Source organism: Paramisgurnus dabryanus, chromosome 20, assembly GCF_030506205.2.
Source record: "Paramisgurnus dabryanus chromosome 20, PD_genome_1.1, whole genome shotgun sequence".
Lineage (NCBI taxonomy): Eukaryota > Metazoa > Chordata > Actinopteri > Cypriniformes > Cobitidae > Paramisgurnus > Paramisgurnus dabryanus.
Window position 1 is genome coordinate 33,505,962 of NC_133356.1, and position 15,273 is coordinate 33,521,234.

The following is a 15,273-nucleotide window of genomic DNA, read 5'->3' on the forward strand; positions in this document are numbered from 1 at the left end:
TACAAATGTATTATGAGTGTCTTGCAAACATACAATCAGTATATCTTAAATAGACTGTTTGCGTACATTCTATATATTTTTGGCCAATCCAAAATTCTAAAAACTGCCCTGGTGAAAAATGAATATGCCAAGTACATTACATTTTGTATACTTTTACATACCTGCAGCTAGATTAGTAATGAGTATACTTCAAGTGCGTTAATAATTAGTTAACTTAAAGAGTGCTATTTTGGGAATAGATTACTTTAGCTGGTAACATAACCAAAATAATTTTTTCCATATTTTTTTTAAATAAAAGCTGATTAAAACAGTCAAAAACAATTCATTTTAAATATATTTAAAATATAGTTTTATTCACAGCATTCAAAGTGTACAGTATTTGCCTAAAAATTGAACAATTACTCATTGAAGAATGTCAAGATGATTGAGTTTACAACGTCTTTCTCTCCCAAATCAACTTTAGTCTGGCAGGTTTTGGTTCAGCCTAAGGAAATCTGAAAAAGAGAGACAATAAGCTCAATTAAAAAGTGTTTAATATTAAAACATTACATTTATTTAAGACTTACTGTATTAAATCTATAGTTTACTGGCAGAGATTGTATAGCAGATATATTTTTACCTAAACTAGAGCTTGACTTAAATGTCATCATATATATTAAGGGGCGGTTTCCCAGACAGGAATTAGACTAGTCCTAGACTAAAATAAATGTAAGAGCTGTCCAAACTGAAAACAACTTGCTCTGACATATCTTAAAATACATCAGTGCCCATTGTTTTACATCGTTATGCACATAAGTAATGTTTTTAGTAAGGCATGTTTGTTAAAACTATCCTAATTAAACTAAGGTCTAGTCCTGGATAAAGCTAATCCCTGTCCGGGAAACCACCCCTAAGAGTTTTCATTATAATGACTTGCCTATATGGGCTGCAAAATCCTCCTTACATAAAATACTTCAGCTCCTAAAGAAAGATTTTATTGTATTAAATTTAAATGTAAAAATTGTCAGAAAGAAAATGCAACAAGCAGACAATTGGGTGTTTCCTGGAAAGGGATTATCTTAAAACAGGACTAGGCCTTAGTTTAATTAAGAAATATAACCAGTTTCAAAAAACATGCCTTAATAAAAACATTACCTGTGTGCATTTTGAGGCAAAACAAAGGACACTGGGTATTTTAAGATATGTCAGTGCAAGTTGTTTTCAGTTTGGACAGCTCTTACATTTATTTTAGTCTAGGACTAGTCTAATCCCTGTCCGGGAAACCGCCTCAATATGTATAACGTTATCTAAACTGAAGCTTGATTTACTACTACGAATGAATTATTATATCTTAAGAGTTTAAAATGACTTACCATTAGCTGCAAAGTCCTCCCTACAAATGTCTTTGAAAAACTTTAGCTTCTGAGGAAAGAATGCAGCATCATTCATACTAAATACAGTTAGGTAAAAGCCTTACAACCTCTAAACCGTCAATAAATGGTTAACTTTCACGCTACATTTAAAAAACAGATTTTCTGACGCTACCTTTTTTCATTAACATATACATACACACCAATACATATATTTAACAAAACAATCGGGTGTGCTAATTCGATATAACAGGCTAACAGTGCTATCTTTCAAACCTTTAACATTAGCTATAAGCTAAGCTAAGCTACACAGCAGCTTATCACTAATAGCGAGTTAGACACCGCGTTATTGACAACATTTCGCATTCGAAATATGATAGTCTACTGATAAACTTCAGAATGGTCAAACGATAATCAAATATAATTAATTTTAAGATATTTTAACGGACCTTGGGACTGAATCCGGTCGCCTTGAACGACTGGTAAAAATCAAAATACGTGCGTCGTGACGTCATCACACACACGTCAGATGCATTATTCAAATCTCAGAATTCACTATTCTCTGAAATGCATTTACGAAAACTGTTTAAGTTTTGTACAGCAAAAAGCGGTATGCAATTGACTGAAAAACTACAAAAAAACAAACACTCATATTCCCCTTACAAAAATGAATGTTTTTTTTTGTGGTAAAAGTTTAGTAACCATGTTTTTTTGGTGTATTGATTATTATTAGCAAAACCACGGTTATTTTGTGGTAAAACACAGTTAATTGGTTTATCCAATGCTTGACTATAGTGAAGTTAAAGTGTACCTTATGTTAATAGTATATTACAAATGTAGATGTCACCAGGTGACTATGGGAGGGCGGGAACCAAAAGTGGCGGAGAAAGGTTCCGTGAAGATGGTTTCCGCCCAGACCCGATTTTAAAAACACCATTTCGCTTCCTGGTCTCCCTGGCAACACAGAGTGGGAGAAAATGAGCAACAGGTGTGGCGAATGTAGTTGAGAGACACGATTGGAGGAGGGAGAAAAGCCAAGCAACATAAAAAGGTCCAAGGAGGCACAAAGAAGAGAGCTGTCTTCGGGCGTGAGTCCCTTTATGCCTTGGGCAAACTGAACCACACGCCCCGTCCCTGGAGGAGCCGAAAGGGCGCCATTGATCCGCGATTCACCTATGGTGTAAGGAAAGAGTGCGGCTGCCAGAAGAGGCCAAAAGGACGGGGCTGTGCAAAATTAAAGGGACACCACACCGGTGTGCTTGTTATGTACTTTGTGTGCGCTGTGTTGCTGCTTTGCAGACGCTTGTGTTGGCCCGATCGTTCCTTTGGGGAAGTAAAGGAAGGAAAGACAGCTAGCGAAGGAATATTGGGAGAGTTTCCACTCGTGAGTGAACAAGACACCGAGCCAATGGGATTATAGATACAGGAGGCCATTGACAACAAAGAGTGAGTAACGGCCATTGTGTTTACCGTGTAATACTTCGAAGAAGAGTTGCTTGGTGTGTGTCTTTCTTGTGTTTGAGGTCCCTGGCCCCACCGGAGAGGGAAGAGTGGGCGAGCCGTGGGTTGACCGGAAACACGGACGAAACATTTGAATAGGAAGCGCCGTCTACGAATCGATCAGTGGCCCTACGGGACAAGAAAGCGTGGGTGAGCCAGAGAAGTAACAAACAACACATCGGGGCTGTGAGTAATATAAAGCCTACTCTCAACGGTGACCAAAAACATCGCCCAGCTATCCTCCCGAGGGAATCGAAGCCTGGTGGCTAAGTCCATATTTAAGATCACGTGAAGTGTGTACAAGAGTGTCGTGGGTGAGTTTCACTTATTACTTGGTGTCGTGCTGTGCTTGCTGTGTGTATGCTGTGCTTGTAGCGACCAAACCGCCGGCCTCGGACGAATCGTGAGAGGATTACATCTGTTGTGGCCTGAGTCCTACGGAGAGTGTGAAATTAAGCCTTGGCCCCGGGTGTGTTAGAGAGAGCGTCACTCTTCGATAGAACGGACAGTGGTGAAACCCAGTGGCGGATAGGAGTGAATATTTGTGGAAGTGCACTGTGCGGATTGAGGGTCATAGTTGTGTGTGTGTTCGACCTATCCAACAGCAGCTCGTGGTGGCGGAGCCTCAACGAAAGTTCGCCCCAACTCGGGACCCCGGTCGTGGAAACCAGAGGGGGAGTTCGGGAAGCGTTCGACTCCGTGCCACTGGACCCATCAGTCCCTACGACGCCCGAGAAGTTGAGTGGACGGGTGAAGGAACACGGTGCACCGACGCTGTAGCGAAAGCCCACTGTCTGTGACAACCACTTACCTGTGTCTCAAGGAAAGCTCTGTGTGAATGAAGATCCCCAATGTTGTGAGTAACTTACTTCTGTGAAGTATTATTGACCTGTGCTTACAGAACCCACTTACCTGTGTCCAGGGGCGTCGCTAGACCCCTTTTACTGGGGCACGTGCCCCAGTGTAAATCTTTTGTGCCCCTGTGTAAATCTCAAGTTTACATTTTAGCAGTTAACTAGTTTATTCCTTTACAAAGACAATCGCGGCAAAACGGATCTATATGCAATGTAGTTACCCAATTCACGTTTGAAAAAGCGACGCAACAGTCGCACTGACGCGTGCACGCCTCAATTCATGTCCGCGTCCGCGCACGGACATGAATGGGTGCGCGGACGCGGACATGAATTGAGGCGTGCACGCGACTGTTTTGCCGTGCGCGGCCGCATACAAAGTACACGCGATTGAGTTGGTTTATGAAAACATGGCGAGACTAAAGTAAGTTTCTAAATAATAATGAAAATCTCATTGACGCATGTGATGGACATCAGAAATGTTTTGTGCAAAGCAGGAAAAGGGAAGGAAAAATGAGAGATGATGAATTTAAGGGAGTAAAGACACATAACATCTTACCCTGTCAGGGCTTAAACATTAGAGGGAAAATTTCAGGAAAACCTCTGTCAATAGTCTATAAAATTGCATTGTTCACATACAAAAACTGTGTTATACTGTTCTGTATTTTCAGATATGAAATTAATATTTAGTTCACTAGCTCTAGGTCATTACATAATCAGTTAGCAGTAACTAAGATAGATTTTTTTGTAGTCATAAAATGAAAATATTCTTAAAAATAAAAAAAGTTATTAATCATTGTTATGTAAAATGCAAATGTGCATAAAATTTTTTTCTCTCCAGCCATTATTTCCAAAAATATTTATGCCTTTAAACATGTTAATTATGTTGTATATATGTATATATGAAGATGATACTTAAATATTTTTAAATAAATGTTTGTCTTTCCCAGTACTTGTTGCAATGTTGGAATAGTGGGTTAAGCAAAGGAAATTGTATCTTGCACACCGCAGGCTTTCAAGAAAAAGTAAAAAAAAAAAATGGGGGGCCTGTGCCCCAGTAGAGCTTTATGTCTAGCAACGCCCCTGCCTGTGTCTCAAGGAAAGCTCTGTGTGAATGAAGATCCCCAGTGTTGTGAGTAACTTACCTCTGTGAAGTATTATTGACCTGTGCTTACAGCAACCACTTACCTGTGTCTCAAGGAAAGCTCTGTGTGAACGAAGATCCCCAGCGTTGTGAGTAACTTTCCTCTGTGAAGTATTATTGACCTGTGCTTACAGCAACCACTTACCTGTGCCACAAGGAATGTTTTGTGTGAACGAAGACCTCCAGTGTTGTGAGTAACCTACCTTTGTGAAGTGTTATTGATCTGTGTCTACAGCAACCACGTGCCTGTGTCTCGACGAATGCCCTTGTGAATGAGAAACCCCAGTGTTGTGAGTTGTTTCCCTGCACGGTCCACTAACGATCTCTGCTTCAGTAGCGTCCACAGAACAACGAACCTAAGGCAGAGGAGAGAGAGAGAAGACGGGGGATTAGAGCAGCAGTAAAATTCGCATCGAAGCACATTGTGATAACCTTCCTGTTTTTGATTCTGCCTCCAGGAAGAAGCGGAGTGCGCCACGGGTTCTAGGACCAGTGCCATAAGGAGCCCCTGTCCCCGGTCCTTGGCACGAGTGGCCCTGGAGGGCAGAAGAAGTCAAATTAGTTTTTAACCTTGCCCTTTTCCTTTCCCCTTTTTTTAAATATTTAAATAAAGTTTATTTTAAACGTAGTATACTCGTCTGTCTGGTCATTGGGGTGGTCTTGGGAAACTCCTCGAGGTGGAAGAGTTGAGAGGGGTGTGACCTTTAGTATATTTGGGTCCGCCCCTGGCCGTGACATATACATCTACAATATAAAATGTAACTGAACATACTGCTCTCTCGTAATTTTAAGCCCACGTTATTTCTCCATAAAATAATATACATTTGTACACCCCATATACTTTCAAAATGTACTTAAAATATACTGTTTCTAAAGAATACTAAATAATGTATTTTAGAAATATACTGTCAGTGCATTATTATAATGATAACTTTAAGCATACCTATAAAGTATACCTAAAATACATTTTAAAATAAGTTTAAATTTAGTATACTTTAAAAATTGCACAAAACTTTAACTTTAAGTATATTTTTCTAAAGTATACTTTTAGAAAATATACTAAAGTATAATTATTTTGAAGTATGTTAAAAGTTTAATTGTAAAAAATACGCGCAAATATGTTGTAAGCATACTTTAAATATGTTTAAAGAAAGTACATTCCTTTGTAAGTATATTTGTAATGTACTATTGCAAAGTTAAATATACTTGAAATACAATAAAGTATATTTGTTTTTCACCAGGGTATTTAGTGTCTTTTGTGTTGTAATTGTTTTGGCACAATGTAAAAGTTAATAAAACTATATTTATGTACTATTGCTTTTCCATTAAATCTTGCGGTACGAGCACTCACTTAATTACTGGACTTCGTTCTTGTCAGTACTATATAAAAAAGTTTTTTATAAGTGTCAGAAAGATGTTTTTGGCATGCTACTTATAAATATATCAGTGGCGATATCTCACAACGTGTTTTAATAGTCACGTCACCACACGATGTGATATATTTGCACTTAAGTTTACATTCAAGAGAGCTGATCTTCGACGAGATAACACTTCCGATTGGGATTCACAGACAGATTCACAATCTAGGGAACTTAATGAGACACATGGAGACAGTGCATGTGTCCATACGTGCGTGATAGGTAATGTCTGCCACGAAGGCTTAAGTTTGATTTTGGCATTGGTGGGGACATAAGTAAAATTGTCGCATTGCAAAAACAGACAACTCAGTATGCGCTTTACTCAGTGACGTCTGACTCGCCATCCCAAATGTAATGTACTATAATAAACAATTGGTTATGTCCTAGAGCCTAATAAACCAACCCTGTATCCCGAAATTATGTACCTATAGTCACATAATTTTGTGAGTGTTTTCCGTGACACTGACACATTTTTCAGCCTTTTTGCGTGAACACGTCACGTATTTCTGTTTACATGTCACTGTCAAATATTTGTTACTCAACTGTTTTGTCCTATTTTCAAACTATTGATGCTTCGGTTTAGGGTTAGATTTGGTGTTTGCGTTAGGATGTCACTTTAAGTATTGGTTTATACCTTTTTTCACGATTTTTTTTATATTTTCAGATTTTTAAACCATTGTTGCCTGACATTAGGGTTAGAGTTGGGTTTGGGTAAGGATGTCATTTTATGTAAATCTAACTCTAAACTGAAGCGACAATGGTAAGAAAATAGGAGAAAACAGTTAAAGAGCACCTATTATGGGATACACGTTTTTAAACATCATTTTGTGTGTAAGTGTGTATTAGTACATGCTAACGATATTCAAAAAGTACATACCTCAAAGAAAACGATGACGCGAGTTATCGTCTCTAACGTTCGAGGACTACAAAAAACACTCGGATTGTAGGCAACAGTTTACTTCCTGGGATTAGTGACGTAGATAAGACCAACATTATCATAGTTCAGCCCTCTCTGCTTTGCTTGGGTACGCCCTCAAAGACGAGGGTGGGGAGCGCCGAGTCAGAAGAGAGCTAAAATGGCGGAGGTTGGGAGTCCCTGCTTTTACTCTGTTTGCAAACTCTTGTTTCATCGTTTAAGCGATTAAATCTCTCGAGTAGACGCTGTCTCTTTAGATGCAAGGGCAAAATAGCACTTTATGGACTTCCACAGAGGACATCATGTTTAATACGGTTCCGGAAAAATCAGTCAGAAGTTGTTCACGGAGTTCAGTTTTCACAATAACTGCTTCTCATGAACCGAAGCTGGATTTGCGCGACGTCTCCTCCTGAAAGTTGGATTACTGGTCACTTCTGGATCACAGGCTGTAAGTATTCACGTTTATTATTTGCCTTTTACTGTACATTACGTAACAGGTAACCGGAGATTAACATAATGTGCGTGTAGAGCTAAGCTTGCAAGCGAACTGTTTTGTGTTGTAATACTGTATTTCATAAACAACGTACCATATTTACACACGTGTATGTTGAATTATGCAGACTATCGTTTTTTTATCGATGTTGGTTAAGACATGTTTACAAACTTGCTAAGTTACCAGCTTAACTGTTACCGGTAAAATTTGTTCTCATGATCAAACTCAAGAAACTCTAAGTACAGATGATTTGTTTAAAGTTATTTGTATTTTACTGTTGTATTTACTTGAAGCTTTCTTAGATTTTGAAACGAAGTAAACACGTAATGTGTGTTGCTAATGTTGGGCCATGTAATATGTAATACATTAACGTTTTAATGAATAGTCTAACGATTTATAGTCATGGTACTCTATTGTTATAATATGTCTTTTTGACTGAATACATGTTTGTTTTATTTGTCTATATCCTAGATTCGCAGCTGGACACATCCTTCTACACTGTATGCAAACATGCAACATCATAACACACAGTACAAGGAGTCAGACTGGCATATGAGGAGCAAAGGTGTGTAACACAAATGATGTATTTAGCTAGTGAAACCACTACCAGTCTTAAATGTATAACTGATGATGACAAAGTTTTTTTTCTCTGCATAATCATAGGAACCCAGACAGTAGCATCGTTTCACAATGTTTCCATCACCATCATCAGTGGATGCCTTTGCCGTCCGTAGCCTGAGATTTCAGATTTGCAGCAAAAAAATTTGATTTTCTCATTTATTGGAATGCTATGCAGGTATTTAAGTATTTTAGTAACTGTGTTAAATAAAGTAGTATTTACTTTTACAATAAATTTATGCTTGCTTATATTTTTACAGGTTGTACCTTGCAGCCATCCATTACAATGTCACCAAGCCGTAACAAAAGCAGGAGAGGGAAAGTACAAGGCTATGTTCCCAAAACACACAAATGACATACCGTAAGCAGTAATGTTTTATTTCAAATACATTCATAATTAAAAACTTAATGTATGAAGCAGGGAAATAAATGATCAAAACAAAAGATTTATTGACTGCAATATTTCTACAGTTATGTGGATGATGTGATCAGGCTTGTATTTGATGAGGTATTTGAAGATAAGCTGAAGGAAACCCCGATTCCAATGGACCTGGCATCACAGTTTGAGAAACCTTCAAAGGAGGACGTGATTGCATGCCATCTTCAGTGCAGGGGTCGTCGGAAGCCAACATTCCAATCAGGAAGCTCCAAGCATATCTGGAGAACAACACACGACAGGATGATAACCCTAAAGTGTCATCTTAGATAGCATCAGCTGACAAAGCTTTGATATGCCATTTATCTGAATAGATAGCTGTAAGAAGTGAATTGAACAATTTTTGAAAGAATAGCACAATATGGTTACTAAAGTATGTTTATTTGTATATTGTTTAACATTTAAATATATATTTGTAATAAATAAACTTTTGACTGACTACTATATTTTCTTTAAAGTTACATCTTTTGTTCTTTTGGGTACTTTGTTACTATAATAATACTTTAGTGTTATTGGTTTAAAAATGTAATAAAACTTAATCTAGTCCTGCGCCTCAAAGGCTTATAGTCCGTACAATAAATGTTCTGTGTGTAGGGATTTAGACAATTTGTGCAAAACCTGGATGATGAATCACGCAGGTAAGAGGCCCTGGAACATGTTGCATTCTCCTTAAAACCTAGTAAGTAAAAACATAGCACAGTCTTTCATAATAAAGTTTACCATAGTAAAATAATGTAGAACTAACATTCATTTCAATTAATTCTTTCTTTGTGCTACATTTGGTGTTTCCATATAGTTTGCACAGTAAAATAGTATGTAAGCAGTATTTTATAATTAAGTTTACTATAGTAAAATAATGTAGAAATTACCAAGTGAAATCGTTTTATAATCATTTCAACAAATACTTTCTATGTGCTACATTTGGTGTTTCCATATAGTTTGCACAGTAATACAGTATGTAAGCAGTCTTTTATAATACATTTTACTAGAGTAAAATAATGTAGAAATTACCAAGTGAAATCGTTTTATAATCATTTCAACAAATACTTTCTATGTGCTACATTTGGTGTTTCCATATAGTTTGCACAGCAATACAGTATGTAAGCAGTCTTTTATAATAAATTTTACTAGAGTAAAATAATGTAGAAATTACCAAGTGAAATCGTTTTATAATCATTTCAACAAATACTTTCTATGTGCTACATTTGGTGTTTCCATATAGTTATGTAGTACGTTATAATTACCTTTTGGATGTCTTTGCAACACATTTTCGTCTTCGTTTAGCATTCTGGCAGAGCTAAGGACACCTAAAAAAGTTAAATCCAATCGCATTCATTGACGGAGATCGTTTATATCGTAATGGCCTTCTGAACTCTCTGGATCGAGCTTGAAGTGGTAAGGCAGTACAGACACCATCGTTTATAGAGAAATATAACGCTTGTTTACGTTGCCTCTGAGGCTGTGACTCTCAGTCAGAATCTGTGTCAACCCACGCGTAGTCAGGGGCGTAACCTTTCAAACACACGCCGAACCCAGCTGACCAATAACAGTTGAGTAGTCATCTGACCAATCCGATTACACTAGACATTTTGGGAGGCGGAGACAGGAACTAAACCGAGCGTTTTCCAGACAGTGGGAAATCGGTGAGGTATGTAAGCAATTTATAAGACTCACAATGCATTAGTTCAAGTTTTAATAACATGTATGTACTATGGGATATTGCAATAACGTGCTAACGTGCCAATTTATTAGCATAATTGGTGCTCTTTAAGTAACAAATACGTGACAGTGACATGTAAACAGAAATACTTGACATGTTCACGCAAAAAGGCGGAAAAAACCTGTCAGTGTCACGGAAAAAACTCACAAAATTACGTGACTATAGGTATGGAATTTCGTGATAACGGGTTGAATAAACAGTACCTGTTTAAGTCTATGTCAAATTCATATTTACTTTATAACATTTACTTTATAAGCTTTTAACATTGAACAATATGCAATTAACAAATTCCTAGTATCAAAGTCCTGAACAACTTTTATGAACGTTTCAGTAGTTAACATTAAATCTTCTTTTATTTCATTAACAGACAGTTAATCAGTGTGAAAAAGTAGAAGTTTAAAATGCAACCTTACATTATGTATACATCTGTGCATACATAAGTGCACTAGAACTAGTCTCATCAAGTCTCACACAGTACATAGCCAAGGGTTAGTCATTTATTTATTTTTTGACAGAGAATGTAAAGATAAAGATAGAACAAAGAAAATATATTAGCAAGGAGGTGACATCCGTGGAGAAAGAGGCCAGAGAAGAGACTGTTAGAGACAGAGGTCAGGAGGATCTTTCGATCTTCACCACTTTCTATCCGCAGCCCTGAGCTTAGATCAATGCTCACAGAGAACATCAGATAGCCAAGTGGTGGAATGGGTAGCCCAGGCTGGTGCAGATGTCAGAGGGCATAATTTACGAGTTGTAGTGACAGCAGGGATTTGGAAAACACATAGTAGAGTAGTAGAAAATGGAGGGAAAAAGGTAAATATAGAATAAAAAGTTAGTACAAAAGTGCAATACTCAAGTGCCCTGTTGGTGTCCCTGCTCGGTGGAGTCGCGCAGGTAGAGTCGCTGGTCTTTACACCCTGCTGGAAAATCCAGCATCAAACCAGCATGGACCAGCATGGGAATTATGCTGGTCTATGCTGGTTTGATGCTGCAGGTTTAGCTGGTGGTCACCAGCATACCAGCACCAAAACACAACATATCCTGTGTCTTGCTGGTATGACCAGCATGGGATGCTGGTGCTGATGCTGGTTTGGTCTGGTTTAGCTGGTGCTAATGCTAGTCTGGTGCTGGTTTAGCTGGTGTTCACTAGCAAACCAGCACCAAAACACAACATATGCTTATATGCACAACATATGTTTTGCTGGTATGCTGTTTTTTCAGCAGGGAACTCTTTGGTCTTCACATGAGGAGGGCTGCACAAGATGAGGATGCTGCAAACGCTGCCGTGGTGGGCTAACTGTTTAAATAATTGCTTGAATTGTGTATCTGAATTTAGCAGGATGCGCCCAACAATATTCAACAACAAACAACTGAAACCTACAACAAAGGTAAACAAGACAGCGTTTCTTAGGAACAAGACAGGTTTCTGTAGACTTCTCTTGGCATCTATACTCTGTATATTGAGCTGAGAAGATTGTAGATCATTACTGTAAGATTGACACTGATTCTTTCTCTTGTACAGCTTTAATCTCCACTGTGAATCATTGATATCTTTTATAAGCTTTATTTAAATGGCATGTGATAAAATGAAACAAAGCACTTCTATAGCTTTCTGTTTAAAAGCTTACAATTTAGAACGGTTTTACAAACCTTTTCTCTGTATCCTCCTTCCCTTTACAATTGTTTTAATCTCCCTCTTGATGTTTACTTAATATTTAAATGAATGTATTTTTCATTGCAATGTTTACTTTATAAATGTTTCTCTTCTCTCAAATAATTAACAATTATCTACACTGAGATGTAGTGTTGGTAAAGTTCCATCTGTATCTGTACAAGTAAAAAACTTGCATAGATTTTTATGTAATTGTTAATTGTCAATCTACAGTTACTACAGTTAAATATTATGTATATTAGTCAACAGTACTTTTGTCTATTTTTTTCTAACTTTTCAACTGAAGTGAGTGCTCTGATTGTAGTTTGTGTTACTCTTAAGACACATTTTTTGTAATTTTTGAGCAAGAGGTCTGGGCCCGGTTGCATAAAGCACCTTAAGTTTTTCCCTTAAAGGGGCCATGTCACAGGACTTTTTTAAGATGTCAAATAAATCTTTGGTGTCCCCAGAGCACATATGTGAAGTTTTAGCTCAAAATACCATATAAATAATTAATTATAGCATGTTAAAATTTCCACTTTGTAGGTGTGTGCAAAAATGTGCCGTTTTGGGTGTGTCCCTTAAAATGCACATGAGGGGATGAAATTCAAACAATGATCACAATGATGGTGGTTTGTTGAAATTGAAACTCAATTGTTCTGTGAATTATTTTCTCTCTGCACTAAATAGCAGTGCTGTGGTTGGATTAAGGGGTGGTTTTATTATAATAAGAGCTCCTTATGACATCATAAGAAGAGCCAATTTTCAACAACCTATTTTTTCAAGTGCTTGTAGAGAATGGTTTACCAAAACTAAGTTACTGGGTTGATCTTTTTCATATTTTCTAGGTTAATAGCAGCACTAGGGACCCAATAATAGCACTTAAACATGGAAAAAGTCAGATTTTCATGCCATGGCCCCTTTAAGTATGACACTTAAAGGATTAGTCCATTTTCTTAAAAAAATCCAGATAATTTACTCACCACCATGTCATGCAAAATGTTGATGTCTTTATTTGTTCAGTCGAGAAGAAATTATGTTTTTTGAGGAAAACATTCCAGGATTTTTCTCATTTTAATGGATTTTAATGGACCCCAACTCTTAACACTTAACAGTTTTTTCAACTAAGTTTCAAATGACTCTAAACGATCCCAAACGAGGCATACGGGTCTTAATTATATATCAATTTCTGTAATTTAATTTAAAATGTATATAAATCAAAGATCAAAAAAAAAATACATAAATAGCTACATTATCAGTGGTTTACCTTACATAATGAACTTTTGTGTTTTTATTACCTTACAGTAATAAAATGCATTAAATGGCAATTGCATTATCCCTTACCGTAGAACATCATTTGCCCAAACTGCCTTTTCAATAAAAGGGGTGAAATTATGGAATTCTCTGCCAGGCCACTTGAAATGTATTCCAACGTTTTTCACTTTTAAAAAACATACTAAATTGTGGCTAATTCAGGAACAAAACTGCTCTCATATTTAGTTTTTATACTGCTCTTTTTGTATTTAATTTAAACTGGTTCTTACTTCACTTAATGTTGTTCTGTATTTCTTTTTTTCTTTTCTCTTTTTTTTCTCTTCTTTTTTAACTAAAAGCCCCTCTAGGGGCAAGTGTTGTAAACTAGCTTCGGCTAAAAACACTATGATACATACATCAAATGACTGTTTACAGTGTATTTATGTCTCTTCTTTGTATCTGTCCCTACTAAAATAAACGTAAATAAAATAAAATAAAATACAGTAGAATGAGTTGTTTTTATCCACATCACCAGGGGTCCCCATACATGAAAGTCTTAATTTTGCAACTCCATGGCGTTGGTTGGATCTGCTATATGAGTGGAGTGCTTCCCTGGTCCCAGCCACTGTGATCTCTGGTGTGTGTGGCTCCGCCCGTATCTACTGCCGTCGAGGAGTGTGCGTTAAACATCTACGTGCTTTCCCTCGGGTGCGGGAGTCGGAGGAACTGAAGGAGTTGTATAGGCCGTGTCTATTCAAGCTGGGTCTTTTAAATTCGAGATCGGTGGTAAACAAGACTTTTATTATAAATGAACTGGACTGCCTATTTATTACGGAAACCTGGCTTACCGTTGGGGATTTAAGCCCCCCCTTTGCCTTCAAAATGTTTGTTTTTAAATTCGCCTTGGTTGATTGGCAGGGGTGGCGGACTACTTTTAAAGATATTTTCTCATATCACCAAATAGTACAAAATGACTATAGAAGTTTTGAGCTGCAATTATTTGTATTTGAACTGAGTAGTCCATTGTTGATTGCTTTGATATACTGCCCTCCTAAACACAATGCAGATGTTTTAAATGAACTTGCAGACTTTTGGGTCAATTTGTACCAAAATATGATAAACTGTTAATTTTAGGAGATTTTAATGTGCACGTGTGTTGCCCAACAGACTCCTTAGCTAAAGAGTTTATTACCTTGATAAATGCCTTTGATTTAGATCAGCATCTTAATGTTCCTACCCATCAGGGTGGACATACACTAGATCTTAGCCGTTTCTCAAAACCAAGTACGCCGAACTCGGACTTGTGTCCTTCGTAGTTCGAACTTGCAAGTTCAGACTCGGAAGAACGAACTTCTGACGCGAAATGCATTCTGGGAAACTTCGCTGTCATAAGTCCACACAAGTCTCCTCTGATGCATCCTCGATAAAATGGGCGGATCAAGAACACATCCGGGGATTTTATGTGAACTTGGGCTTGATGCGAACTTTGAATTGGAACAGTACTTGGGCCGCGACTGATGACGTTTCACAAGTCCGCAAGAACACAAGTACAGACAAGAACGCATATTGAGAAACGGCTCTTGTGTTATCATATGGTATCTCTTTGTCTGCTCTGGAGATAGTGGAAAATGGGTTTTCAGATCATAAATGTGTTTTATTTTCAATTCCCACAACTTCAAGCTCTTTGAAACCCAAAAGACAGTAAGTTCGTAAATTGCGATTAATTAATTCAGATACTTGTGCAATTTTTTCATCAGCCTTCTGTGATACTATGCACATTATGAATACAAACCAGTATGCATTAAGTGCAGAGGAGCTTTTGTACGAGTTAAATTCTAAATGTGTGGATGTTTTAAATACAGTAGCTCCAGTGAAGACTCTAAAATCTAAACCAAGAGTCGACCCGTGGGTTGACGAAAATAT

At 37.4% G+C, this 15,273-nt stretch overlaps 2 long non-coding RNA genes across 2 annotated transcripts; one reads left to right on the plus strand and one right to left on the minus strand.

Moving 5' to 3' along the window:
- Window positions 1–321: 321 nt before the first annotated feature.
- On the minus strand, window positions 322–1,421 carry LOC135730287 (uncharacterized). The gene is made up of 2 exons (XR_010525936.2): window positions 1,353–1,421; window positions 322–494 (listed from the first exon to the last, which is right to left on the minus strand). It is a non-coding gene; the product is annotated as an uncharacterized lncRNA (long non-coding RNA).
- A 6,259-nt stretch (window positions 1,422–7,680) lies between these two features.
- On the plus strand, window positions 7,681–9,300 carry LOC135730274 (uncharacterized). The gene is made up of 4 exons (XR_010525934.2): window positions 7,681–8,236; window positions 8,335–8,467; window positions 8,550–8,650; window positions 8,761–9,300. It is a non-coding gene; the product is annotated as an uncharacterized lncRNA (long non-coding RNA).
- The last annotated feature ends 5,973 nt before the right edge of the window (window positions 9,301–15,273 follow it).